The sequence below is a fragment of the Solea solea genome, chromosome 14 (assembly GCF_958295425.1).
Source record: "Solea solea chromosome 14, fSolSol10.1, whole genome shotgun sequence".
Lineage (NCBI taxonomy): Eukaryota > Metazoa > Chordata > Actinopteri > Pleuronectiformes > Soleidae > Solea > Solea solea.
In genome coordinates this window covers 12678937-12692698 of record NC_081147.1, presented here as the reverse complement: position 1 = coordinate 12692698, position 13762 = coordinate 12678937, and positions in this window count along the sequence as shown.

The window sequence follows — 13762 nt, the reverse complement described above, 5'->3', positions numbered from 1 at the left end:
TGTTATATTGACCCTTGTTCTAATAAATGTTAACTGACACTTGACCAACTCTCGGAAGTGTCATCTTCAGTAACTGTCTGTGTCCTAATCCCATTGATGCCATCAGTTCTGAGAAATCGAGCAGCACACACTAACATTGCTGCAACACCACATGTTCACAAACAGCTGCTGTAAAGCCTCAGTGGTACACAGGTCATTGGTCATTGAGGCGTTTGTGGTTACTGGGTTTATTTGACCATTTTACACTGAAAAAACATTCGACAATGAATATCTCAAAGCCTATAGGTGAATAACACCAAGCATGTTTTTTGTTTGTTTCTCGCACACAACTAAAGAAACTCTAAAACTCTAAAGAAACAAAACCACAGGACAGGCACTCTTTTACAAATATGTTGCAAAGCAATACAAAGGAGAAACGTGCCCTGCCCTTTTCACTTTCACTCCCTGTGTAACTTCCTCTTTTTGCCCTCGTAGCTTATTTCTTTTCACTTTATCTTATCTGTCACTACTTTACATTCCCTCTCACTGTGCTGAATATTTGGCAGTAGGTCAACTGTACATTTCTGCCTCAGGAATAACTTCCAGAAACTTCCTGACCAGAACAGAGCTGACGGGCAACATTATCGATCTCACTTACAGTAATGCTTTCCTTTTTCAGTGAGACCACTGAGATGTGATATCACCATTAGCACTGTACACGTTGACTAAAAGGCTGCTATTTGTCCTACCACAGACAGCTTATATAGAACAGCCAGGGAAGCCGTAAAGCATCCATCCTAGTTTTGAGTTTTGCAACCGTGGAATATTAGTGGTGATACAGGTAAAGCTTGCTGTGCTTCCTGTAGGTGTGTCTGAATCCATTCAAATGACCTGAATCACTTGGTCATCCTGTTTAACCAAACCCTAAACTGTAAAGGGGCTGAACATGGAAGGAAGACTAACTGATGTTTATCAGAGCCGCCCACCATGAGAGCGCAGAGTAGGTCTGTCGTAGCATTCTCAACTTCTGAACACGACAGAAATGTATGTTTCATAGATGACATGACAGGCAATATCGCTAACACACTCCACATATACAGTATTAACATGTGTTTGTGTTTATTGTCTAACTCTCTTTAAGACTCTAAGTGGAATAGCTGCTGTGAAATGCCCTGTGATTGGTCAAAGTATCACAAGCCAGATTTACAATATGCTGAAATTTTATTGAGGAATTATTGCTCTGTAATAACTAAGTAACTAAGTCTAAGTAACTTGTTGCCTACCCTTTAACATTCATCAGGGCTCTGAGGTAAGAGTCTGCTCACTGTCTACACAGAAAAGCTGAGGTGACTGCGACTTGGATCAATTCCAAAGCTTTGATGGAAACTCTTGGAGTTGAATCATCATGATGAAAAATGAGGAACAACATTGCAAAATGTCTGCTTTCTTTTTTTTTTTGGTAAACACAAAAGCAAAACTCCCAGCTTTTTGCTCAAACAACATATGTAATGGTGGTCTAAGACTTTTGCACAGTTCTGTATGTGCAGTGTGTCTTTTTTGTGTGTGTGTGTGTGATGTGTGCAGTGTCCTCATAAAAATGAAATCACTGACATGTCTGTGTGTTACTCACTGTGTCTGAAGTCAACAAAGAGTCATAATAAAATCAGTATCTCGGTTGTCACGATCTGTCTAATGATCTGGAAAATACACACAGACACACACACGCACACACGCACACATTCATACACGTGCACGCGCACACACTAGCAATAATGTCCTGCAATAACTACTGCTTGCCTAACACTACCTGTTATCCTAACATCCACAAACTATTTTCCATTATTAACAGAAGTTAATAATAATAATAATTCATCATTTCATCATTTCATCATTTCCTCAGCTCCATCTAAGTAGAGCAAAATGTCTCCAGTGGATTTAACTGTGATTGAACATGAACAAGGATATCTATTTGAACAAAATAACGTGCTAATAGTCTTTAAAGAACTGAACTATGAAAATCCCCCCAAATTCCAGACACTGGTGGTGGTGATGATGATGATGATGATGATGATGATGATTGTTGACCTGGTGAGACAGTTGAAGGAGGAAGAGAGATGAATCAGAAGAGACTTCAAAGACTTGGTGATGATGTGGACATGGGGGAGTGCACGAGACAGCAGCGAGAGAACTGAGGCCGAAAGAGACAACACATTGAAAAACATGGCAACGTGATCATTGTCTCAGGAGGCAGGTGTGTTGCAGAGACACACAAGTTTTCATGCCGTTTAATCACACAGTAGTAGTACTCCTGATTGAACTTCATTTCTTATTACCTCCAAATAAACAATAAAATACTTTGTAATACTTAGTATTTGCCTATTTAGGTCACATGGTCCACTAAGGTTACATTGTTAATGAGGGTGTAACATTAGTTTAGTGTCACCTAACACTACTACAGTCTTAAATCTCAAAAACAGACAACACAAACTTCTTCTACTACATCAATTAATCTCTTGCCTCTGGGCGTAAGGAAATCACTTTGATAGCTCGTGGACAAAAATGAGGTCCCTTTGACACTGACAGCCGCCATTGTGTCTCTTGACGCACGTTGTTTATCTTAGTGAGGTAAGGGGGCGGGGCTTATCCATAGGTCAACTGGACCAGTTAGAGGTAGCCTATGAAAGGCAGTCATACAAAGGAGCACACACATGCACGCACACACACAATGCGCGCGCACGCACAAACTACTGCAGCTCGACTGTAGTGCCTGTGTAACAAGAGGCGGCTTTCTCACAGAACGGCGAATGTCACAACGATAGGTCTCCATTCCACAGACTCTCCTGACCTTCACAGTTCACACAATGCTGCTTTTGAAAGGCTAGAAATGTCTCTGTGCTCAAGCCAGGCAGTTTGTGTGTGTGTGAAGCGAACATGGAATGGGGGAATCCCTGAGACAAATAGTGTTCCTCACATACTCAGTAATTAAATGGTGCATTTTGCCAACACAAGCAAACTATCCAGGGTCTGCAGACTCTTTTTTTTTTTCTCGACAATGTGGTTTCTTTTACTCTTTCACAAGCCCACACAAAACGGATGCATGGAGAAGAAGTGTGTTGATTTGGACAAGAAAAGGGAGAGAAAAACCATTTGTCATGAATAAGACAAGTCTGTCTGCCCGGGTTTCCTTGACTGGGTGATGCCTCCCATGATGAAAAGCCTTGTTTATTTTTCTATCATGGACCACAATCCCATACTGCAGGGAGGAATTGTGCTGCACCGCGTGGATTATGTGAACTATGCAGAGGATGTGTGGGAGGCAGACACATTCTGTTTGACGTGAATGATACAGGAAATAAAACCATGCAGGCAGACAGACAGTCTGATGACTTCGCGGACACACAGGAGCTGACCAGCATGATGAAGAAGCAAAGGAGAGATCACTCACAATTTCTCAGACAGCATCATGGTTCGCATTTGTCACTGGAGACACGAGTATAAACTTCATGAGTCTGGCATTTTAGATATTGAAACAATGGTTTGATTCATCACGTTGGTCATATTATACAGTGGACACATCACAGCTTTATAACACCTGCAACAGCAGTCTGGGAGCTCTTTGAAGCTGGTCTGCACAATATGAATGCACTAATATGCTTGACCACCACCATTCTAATTTAGCATCAACTTTCCAACAAGTGCAAAAATGTTTTTGCAATATTTTAAGGATTTATGCCTCTATCTTGTCCTCTGTTACACCAACTGTCCTCATGTCCCTCCTTTATGACATCCATGAACCTTCTCTGTGGTCTCCAGCTCCATCTCACAACATCTTGTGTCCAATATAATCACTATCCCTCCTCAGCACGTGACCAAATCGTCTCAACCTTGCCTCTCTGTGTACTTTATTACCAAACTGTTCAGCCTGAGCTGTCGTTGGAATATGCTCATTTCTAATTATGTCCATCCTGGTCAGTCCCAACAAAAATCTCAGCATCAGCAATGTGCAATTTAGAAATAAGCTGGAAATAGAAGTAACACATGAGAACATCTGCTGATGACACTAGTGGCATGATTAAAAGATCACATAAGCAATTACAGTTCAGTGGTGGAGGTCAACTGAAATGCTGCTCATTTACTTTGAATGGGGCAGCATCAATAATCATCGTCCAGTAAGCATACAAGTAGAGATCAAAATACAGTATTTCAAATCAAAACTACTAATCTGACCCTCATAGAAGAGATACAGTAAGCAGGTCTTCAGAATAAAATGAACTTTGTCCTCTGGGGAACATGAATGTTCATGGAAAGGATCCATTGTGGCCGATAGCGATCGGATGGCTCTTTACCACATGCATTTATACCTGGTATTCACACGCTTCCACATCAAGATCCTATTGCTATCCGATCACAGTCATTCCCTTTATGTCACCTTCCTCTCTTCTTCTGCAAAGATTTCCAGCAGCAGACATATCAACAACAACGATGTTAATGTTAATGTATTGTATGGACTCCTCTGCTTTTCGAAGCAGGGAAAGAAGTCATCTTCCACAAGCGTAAAACAGATGAAAGCAGAGGAGACCGTGCAGTTTTCATGTTAGCTGTGGTCGGAGCCACAAACATACATGTATTTTCGCTCACAAAGTTGTTGTGGGTGGAGCGGAGACCCATCAGAGACTCGTTGCATTTACACTTCTGTTCAATGTGGCCAGAATGCGTCTCCGACCACCTCCCAGAGTGGTTTGGCAGATGGGATAACAATCCTCAATGTATCTTGGGTGTATTTACACCTGTACTTACAAGTGGTCAGGCACTATACCACTGCAATCCGATCACAGAAAACACATTTTAAAGCCAGGTATAAAAGGGGCCTTTTTTTAACAGTGACTGATGCGTAGCTCAGTGACTTAATCTCCACATCTCATGCTGTCATGTACCTGGAGAAAGAGAGGAAATGAAATGTTCCTGCCTGGTGAGGGTGTGTGTGTGTGTGTGGTGAGGTGTTGACATCGGTGCTCTGTCTAAACATGCATATGCACACAACCTGGGAACCGGTCATGACATCATAATGAGTGATTGCCCCTCTCATAACTCAAGAATGCAGCACCGGCTTCCCCGTCTTTCAGGGCTCGTCTTAAGTACTTTTCCAAAACACAGCCAAGTCCCTAGGCTGTGTTTTGGAAAAGTACTCCAGTGCAACACAAGAGGAAAATAACAGTTATTGTTACTATTATTTTTTTTTTTTAAATCTAACAACTAATAACTTCATTGACTTTTACTCTTTCTGTTCTGTTTAATTTGCTCTCTGTCGTCCAGTTTTTTGAGCCTGTGACTGCATCACATACACAAACACACACACGCACACACACACGCACACAAACACACACACACACAGAAAGAGAGAGATTACAGCTGTCAACACATGCACAATTTATTGCTGTGTATCTGAGCCACTGCATGCGTAGTTCGTAGCCCAGAGGCCATAAAACAGCAGTCACCGATTGGAACAGCTGTGGCTTAAGTTTATTGTCAAGAAAATGTTGGCTTTTTATATTACATTCACTTTGTTTTTATTACCTGAGTGCATCCATGCGTGATAAATGTACGTAGTACCTGTAGGTGCAGGCTCAGCAAAAACATACAGATAATACACGGTGCACACATAGTGGATGTTGCAAGTGAGTGCATCGAATAAAAAGGTGAAGGCTGGGGGAACCATACTAACTATAGATACTGGGTCTACATCGCCAGCATTCCCCCCAACCTTAGTCTGTATTTAGCAGTCAACCCCCCCCCCATGACAAGGATCTACAGACCATCATGACCTCACCATCCAGGAGGCTTGCGCATTCACATGGTTGGGGACAGTGGGTAGTCGAGGGTGTTCATTTACAAGTTAACATGATGTCATTAAACTGGACACATACACACGCTCATGTCACAGCCCAGATTTGACCCCAACATTAATATGAACCCAACGCCCTGCATTTGAAGCATATTTTTAACTAAAAGTACGGCATGTCTGCAGTGGGGAAATGATAAAATGACCCCTTTATGGATTTTCATGATGCACTTTGCAACTTTTACTCATTGCCTGTCTGAATAAAGACTTCACTGAGGGTTATTGTTAATAGGTAGTTGCATTTGAGTGTAAATATGTGTTATTAATACACCAATGGCACTCACTTGGGGGGGATTAGAGGGACCTCTTGAGTTTCATGTGTTTGTGAGCGCACAGACAACTGTCCCTAAATGGTCCCTAAAAGTGCTAATGGCTTGATTTCTTCGCCAAAGGTGCCAACTCATCAGATTGCAGGCTGCAGCATATAAAGTGCTGCATTTATACAGCATCACCCCAGTACCAACAACAAAAAGCAGTTTTCAGAAAACAAAACTATTATAGACAAATGTTTATGGTATTTACACATTTTGTTCAGCAAAATCTTCATAAATAAACACAGATTTTATGATTTTTAAAGTCTCCGTACAATTTATAGCAGTACAAAGCTAAAGTTGGTCAGCACAAATGTTTGAAGTGTATAAAACAGCTTATTTATATATATATCACTCATTGGTAAAGCACTCCTAGTGTGACCTAATGTGCAGCCCTAGCAAGTCCACATACAGGTCAGGTCTCACAACAGAAGATGCATCTTGTCTGAAACATGTCTGCATTGGATGTGATTTTTCTCCAAAGAGCCTGGGAAAATCTGCGTGGGATGGATGACAGTCACTGTCATCCACTTCAACAATGGTCATTGTTGGTATAAGCAAGAATCCTAAGCCCTGAATGTCCCTCTGGAACTATTCACTGGTCAGCAGCAGAAGACTGTGGTTACACTGGGCAACTCCCCCAAATGGACTTTGACAAAGACTATGCAAGAACAGTCAGTTTTTGTCAAGTAACTGAAGAAAAACCACAAAGTAACAAATATAAAAGCACACAAATATTAAAATTTCTTTTCATTGTGATTATATTTTTCCTCCTCTCTCTAGTCCAGTGATTTTATTCATTGCCCCCGTACGGTGCAAAATCTGATCAACTTATAAGGTAACAAAATATTTCTGCAGGAGGAGATTTTCTGCACGGTCGTCATTATCGTCACGCAGTCACGCATGCATGGATATTCTCCACACACAGCGTGACTAAACCTGTGCTATTGTGCAGGTGAAACCCAACAACAGGAAGCAGGGGAGTCAGCCTCAGCACCGGTCTGTCTGACCAGCGGTGACACAGCATGTCTGTCTGTCAGCCAGTCTCTGACCTTGTCCATCTGTCTGTCTGCTTTAAAACTATCCGTCATTGCAGGCTGTGTGCCTGCTTATCTGTCTGGCCGTCTATTTGCAGCATCAGACAGTCGATCCTGTTTGTGTTTGACAGTTGATGTGTTATTTTGTCTGTGTGTCTGAGCGGTGGCATTCAGGTGTTCTGTGCCAGAAAGCCCGGGTGTGACTAACGCCTTCATCCTTTTTTTTCCCTCTCCTGTCGCTGGTGATCCATGCACTTGTTATTGCATAAAGACATGCAGTATGAGCATAAGTACAGGTGTGCACATCTGCACGTTAGGTGGTAAAGATGCAGTGCTGTAGGTCCTGCTGTACAGCGTGACCTATGGCTCTGTTGTTGTCAAACTGTGAGGGGTTTTAAATAGGCGAGTCCTGAGATTACACTGTGGTGACTGATGGGCCACACTTTCTCTTCCTTGCTGTCTGTGATTTTGCGCTGTGTTGATGGATGCCCAGCCCTATGTAAATATAGCCCTGCCCCGGCTAGTTAGCATGGTTGGCATGATCCAGCTTGGTGGTCATAAGCTAAATATATATCCAAAATAAATACTTCCAGATTCAATTCAGGACTGTTGTTTAGACAGGCCGTAGTCTGACAGAGAAAAAGTTTATAATTGAGCATGTTCTAAGGTTTGCAAACAAGTTTCGAAACTATAGAGTGATACCGTTTTTAGAGAGCAGTGGAGGAAAACTCTGTGGTTCTGCCACTGTCTACAGAAACTTTGCCCAGTTCTGTGGCGGCTGTGGCGGCGAGTCACTGCTGTGGTAACAAGTCATTGCCATGGTTTCCATCCAAACTCTGATTTTGTTTCACATGCACTGATACTGTGGAATGGATGCTGTGGGTGGAGAGACGGAGACAGCTGGCCAACGCTGACCACAGCAAGTGACGCAAGTAGAGAGGCGGCTATGATGTTCGAGTGGCACTCAAGAGTTCATTCAGGTGAGACTGTAATACATGGTCTTAAACGACCACACCTGCTCTGTGCAGGAGGCAGTCGCAGGAGGACAAAGGCATTTTCCACAGATGACCTGTCAACGCAGATGCTTTTATCAGATTAGACAGCCATCAATGTAAACATTCACAAAGCCTGGGACGTTGTGCAACCATCACGTGTGTGAGCTGTTGTCGGAAAATAAGCCAGAGAGATATTCATAAAGGGGGAAATACTTTTGATCTAACAGAAAAAACAACAACAGACTCTTTGAGATTGGTTCAGAAGATGCTTATCAGAGCGTTGCCACCATGACCGCACTAGTAGGATGGAATCTGGCTGTATGAGAGTTTCTATTCTCCTCACAACAAAAGAAGGCCTTCTCTGCCTGCGTCCACCCTGCTCACTTGAAGCACAACAATCATCCAAACATCTCCTGTTCTTCCCGTTTGCTACTGTTTTGACTTCTCACCTATCAGGACAGATGCACGAGAACAAGCCTTTTACTGAATTCTTATTTGATTTTCTTGAACACACACACACACTGACCTCATTTGGATGCCGTCAATGGTTCCACAGTACTACTATCTCAGCTTTGAGCACGGCACACTGGAGCTTTAGCATTTTGAAGAAGCCCAGTGGAATTTATGAGCATTTATTTGTATGTAAACACTGCCAGCACAGTTAAAGCTGGCAGGAGGATTGTGTTCAGGATAACACAGTATCCAATGCATGCCTGTGCTTTCCTATGTGCATGCATGATTTAAGTACAATGTCACGTGGTCAAGAAAAAAACAACCCTGATAGAGTATCCTCAAAGTGTTCAAAATGCACAATACTGCCACCTAATGTTGCAGACTGGTACTCTGAACTTAGAAACAAACATGATCGATGTACAAAACAATCACACTTGTACTATGTTCCAGACTCTCATACATAAATAGGCTGCAGAGGGCTTTTTTCTGTTTCACTGTGCCAGTGAATGTCTCAAGGAGGAATTCAGCCAATCATAATTGTTTTATTAGTCACTCTTTGTTTTGTTTTTTTTGCTGCTGGGATAAATTTCCTACACCCAGTTCAGACCATTTTCCAAAATATACCTTTCTGACTCTGGATGGTGCTTATTTTTCTTGGTTGATACAGAATACAGTATCTTGTACGTCATGTAAAAAATATTGCTAAACCTTTGAAGGGAAGGTATGCCCATTAATCTTATCTATCACACTGGACCTGACTTCAAACCCTCATGTGAGATGTTTTGAGTTCTGCCTTCTACTATTTTGGGGGAAAATATCATGGGTGGTTTCTTATTAATATTGTCTTATTGTTTCCTTAATGCTGGGCAGGCAGCCTGAAAAACAAACTCACCCAGCTGCCTTGGGGATGTAAGAAACACTTGGAAAATATGACATACTGTACAGTAACACCTATCTGACACTTGGCACAAACAATCCAGCGGCAAAGAGCTGCATGACAAATTACCCAGTCAACAAGACTATTAAGGAAAATTTCCTACACGTATTGTTTGTTTGTGTCTCTTCCAGCTTGTCTTGTCTTGTTCAAGCGATGGTTAATATGACCACCAAGACCACACCACTTATTAGATCTTATATTAAGGACTCCTGTAATTTAGGTGGAGCAGTGGCTTTAAAATGGAATGTAGATAATTGTGTTGGTATGACACTGATGTTAAGGGAGGTAAAGGTAATAATAACGTATCACATGTATACCAAAAATAGAATTTTCATCACTATCACTATAGCTTTATTTACTATATTTGTAATACATGCCTTTTTCACTGCCCGCTCAGCACCAAATGAAAGACTTATTTAGCGATTACCTGGTAAACATAGTAGAACATACAGCAACTAATGAGCCAGATCTAATTGGAAGCCCTGTTGTTCTTATTAACACTCTTAATAAGATGATAAAGAAAGTAGGTTTAAATACTGAATGTTGTTTGAGGGAGTTTTGAATGTAGTTATGAGCACAACATTTTGTGTCCTGTCTGTGAAAGGAACTGAAAGACCTTTGGCCCACTTAATAATGCAATAATAAACTAAGTGAACAGTACAAAGTGCAAGCTATAATTATTCCTGCGGCCTGCACGTGTGGCCCTGGTCTTGCCCTGCGGCTAAACTACAAAGTTGCCTTTTTATTGTTGTGTTTCAGGATCTAAAGTCCTCTCCAGTGTGCTGGGGATTGTCTGGACTATGTTTGAGATTCCACACACTCAAGACATGACAGAGATTCTTAAGTGAGGGGAGGGAAAATATTTCCTTAGGAAATCAGAAAGACAGATGTGCTAATGTTAATGGCTTTGGCTCTCATGTCTAAGAGTTGTAATATTAAGAGCGGACAGTCTGTGGGGGCCACCCTGCGTGACTCACTACTTTTACCTCACACTAGAGGAATCCAGTGACCCGTACACCAAAGGCCAAATCCCGGGGGAATAGCCTACATTCTTCAATCTGCCAGAGCTGAGTTGACATCACTGTACAACTCAAGGAGCTTCAAGGAGCGGTGCAGTAAATATGTGACACAGTACAAAAGCAGTAAAAGTTCAGACATTTCATCAGCTCTGAGTGATTTGGGATGGAGGCAGCAAAGAGCTTGTTCATGTCAATAATCTCTCTCTCGCTTTACTCTCTGTCATTTTTTTCCAGCAGCCACTTACACACATGCACTCAGTCTCTGTCTCTCTCCTCATTCTCTCCATTCCTCATTGATCTGCAATTCATGGAGGAGGAGGAGGAGAAGGAGGAGGAGGACGGGTAACGTGATCAGGCCATGACATCATTCCTTGGCTACTTCATCCTCAACACTGGATAATACCAGTGTGTTTGTGTGTGCATGTGCGCCTCAGTCTCCAAGACGAGGATCGACTCATACTTTAAGTAACAATTTCCTTCCTAGACATGAGGGGTCCTGGGGCCACTAAAGAGACGAGACTAGTCTAGACTAACGATTTCCACTATAAATGAAAACATCGCTCATCGGAACTCTCTCTTTTTTTTTTTTTTTTTTTTAGCTCTAAATAAGTAGCACTAACAGTTCATGTAATGGTATTCTGAGATTTTCTGTGAAATGAAGCACTTGGACAAAATCAATAATTAGATGGGCTGGCGACCTGTCCAGGGTGTATCCCGCCTATCGCCCTCTGTGAGCTGAGATTGGCACAGTGCCCCCCACGACCCTCATGTGGAGGATAAAGCGGTAGAAGATGGATGGACGTTATCGTTGCTCAAACAAGCCCTGATCATTGCTAGATAATTATTAGATTCAAGATTCAAGATTCAAGATTTCTTTATTGTCATACCAACACACATTAAGACATGAGGTCAGAACGAAATTTCAGTCTCTCCAGAACCCGTTCAGCCCAGCAGTAAAAGAAAGAAGAAGAAAGAAGAACCAACAGTTTAACTTAACAAAATATAAATTAAAAAAAAGTTGAAAACTTTAAACCTCTGAAGGTAAGGTGCTGTGCAAAAATTGGTGCAAAAGGTATTATTATTGTTGAGATTGATGCAATCACAGGAAGTGACGTGGATATCAAACACTGTCACACAGGTAGGTACACCACCTGGTGGATAGAGTGAGGCCTGTGGAGGACTTGCATTGCAACACAGAGTCATTATTATGCTCTGGTTGCGAGGCATCGGGGTGACTGCTGGAAGGCACGCATTGAGGTGGCATTTCATGTGTAGGGACACATGAAATGCCATGAAATTCCCTTATCTTATCCGGTCTTGTTGCGTCACTCACCAGCTGTCTTAATCAGCAAATACTCACACTCACACATGAGCCATAAGCACCACACCCACTTCCTCCTGGAGGAAAGCCATCTATGGGCATGTACTTACCTACTACTCACAGGTAAGGCAGCACTTGAGATAAAGTAGGGTTTCTACGCTATTTCTTTGAAGGTGGAGGAAATCGCTTCTGTCAGATCTTTCCATAGGCCGTCATAACCAATAAAAGTAGAGTTTGTCTTTGTTGACATGGCAGCATCAGTAATAAACGTTTCCCAATATAGTACTGATTGAATGAACTGGTGGTGATGCAGGTAGACATCACACAAGGGAAAGGAACGTGGAACAACTATGAAGAGTGAATCATAGTTTTGGTGCATCTTGGCTTCTTTAGCATTTATGCCACTGTACATAAAATGTATATGGTATCAAACCTGAGAGTCAACCCCCCTCAACTATGGATAAAATATATTGTTTTCAAATCAAAATTGCAATTTGAAGCAAAGCGAAAATGTGATGTTCCTTGGCAATCAAACAATTGAATGCATGTATGTTAGAAACATCTATAATATGGGGAATATTGATCTAAAGTTTGTCTCGGTACTTATATATATCCTTTTATAAACAGTGTGCCACGGGTTTTGATTGATTGAGAGCATTAACACCTGAGAGCAGTTTTGTTCCATTTTAGATTGTTTCACTTAGAAAACTGTCATGAACCAGAAAAATATCCACTATTTAACAAAAAATTAACTTGAAGAAAAGTCAGACAGAATAAATACTTCTGTGGCAGAACATGTTCTTCTGCACCCATGAAGTATCTGTCTCAAATTTATATTCATAAAATATCAAATTGTAATTTTGTCAAACAAGTTTTACTAAGCCTTTCATCCTACAGTATGTCAGCTGAGATTGGCACAGCGCCCCCACGACCCTCGTGTGGAGGATAAAGCGAATGGATGGATGGAAGTTTTACTTATTTGTTGAGTATGATTTGTTATGCTGCCTTCTTGGCCAGGTCACTCTTGAAAAATTGATTTTCTTTTTTATCTCAATGAGGCTTACCTGGTTTAAAAAATAATTAACGGTGGACATTTTGTGAGCTTTCTTGCCTAACATTCCTCTTTCTCGAGACAATACATCCTGAATAAAGCTTTCCAGCCAGCCAGATGTTACTGATATCAGCGTCTGACAGGGACCACACAGTCAGCTCATGATGTTCCTATTAATCGATGCAAGACACAAAGACACCAAGTCATGGACAGACTGACTGGAACAGTTGCCAATTCGGTCACTATTTTTTTTTAGAATTTAACATTTGTAAACCGACATCTAATCACAGGTGGAGGCCCCTCACTGGAAAATATCAGGCAGCACACCACACATTTTATTCCTTATAGTCACTTAAAACTCTGCGTGTTATCTTGTCGCCTGGTCCATGCTACCCACTTTTCTCCACATTCCTGATACCAGAAAGACAATGTAGAGAGAACTTTTCCACTGAACAATCAGCTCTGCAGTGGGTCCACATCAAATGTGGCCCAGGAGTCAAACTCACCCACTCACTCCTGGGTGCGGCAGGGATGATTGGACTTCTACATCGTATGCATGTGTGTGGTTTTAAAAGTGGTCAAAGAACCATAACAATAACAGCCAAGATTCCCCCTAATCGTGTCATGGGGTCTGTTCCGTGTGTACATATGATTGGAATTCACTTTAGTCACACACAGCGGGGAGGATGGTTATGGAAAATGTTGATTACTTTAAAATCATGATTATTAAATAAAGGTGCATTATCAAATCCAGTATATG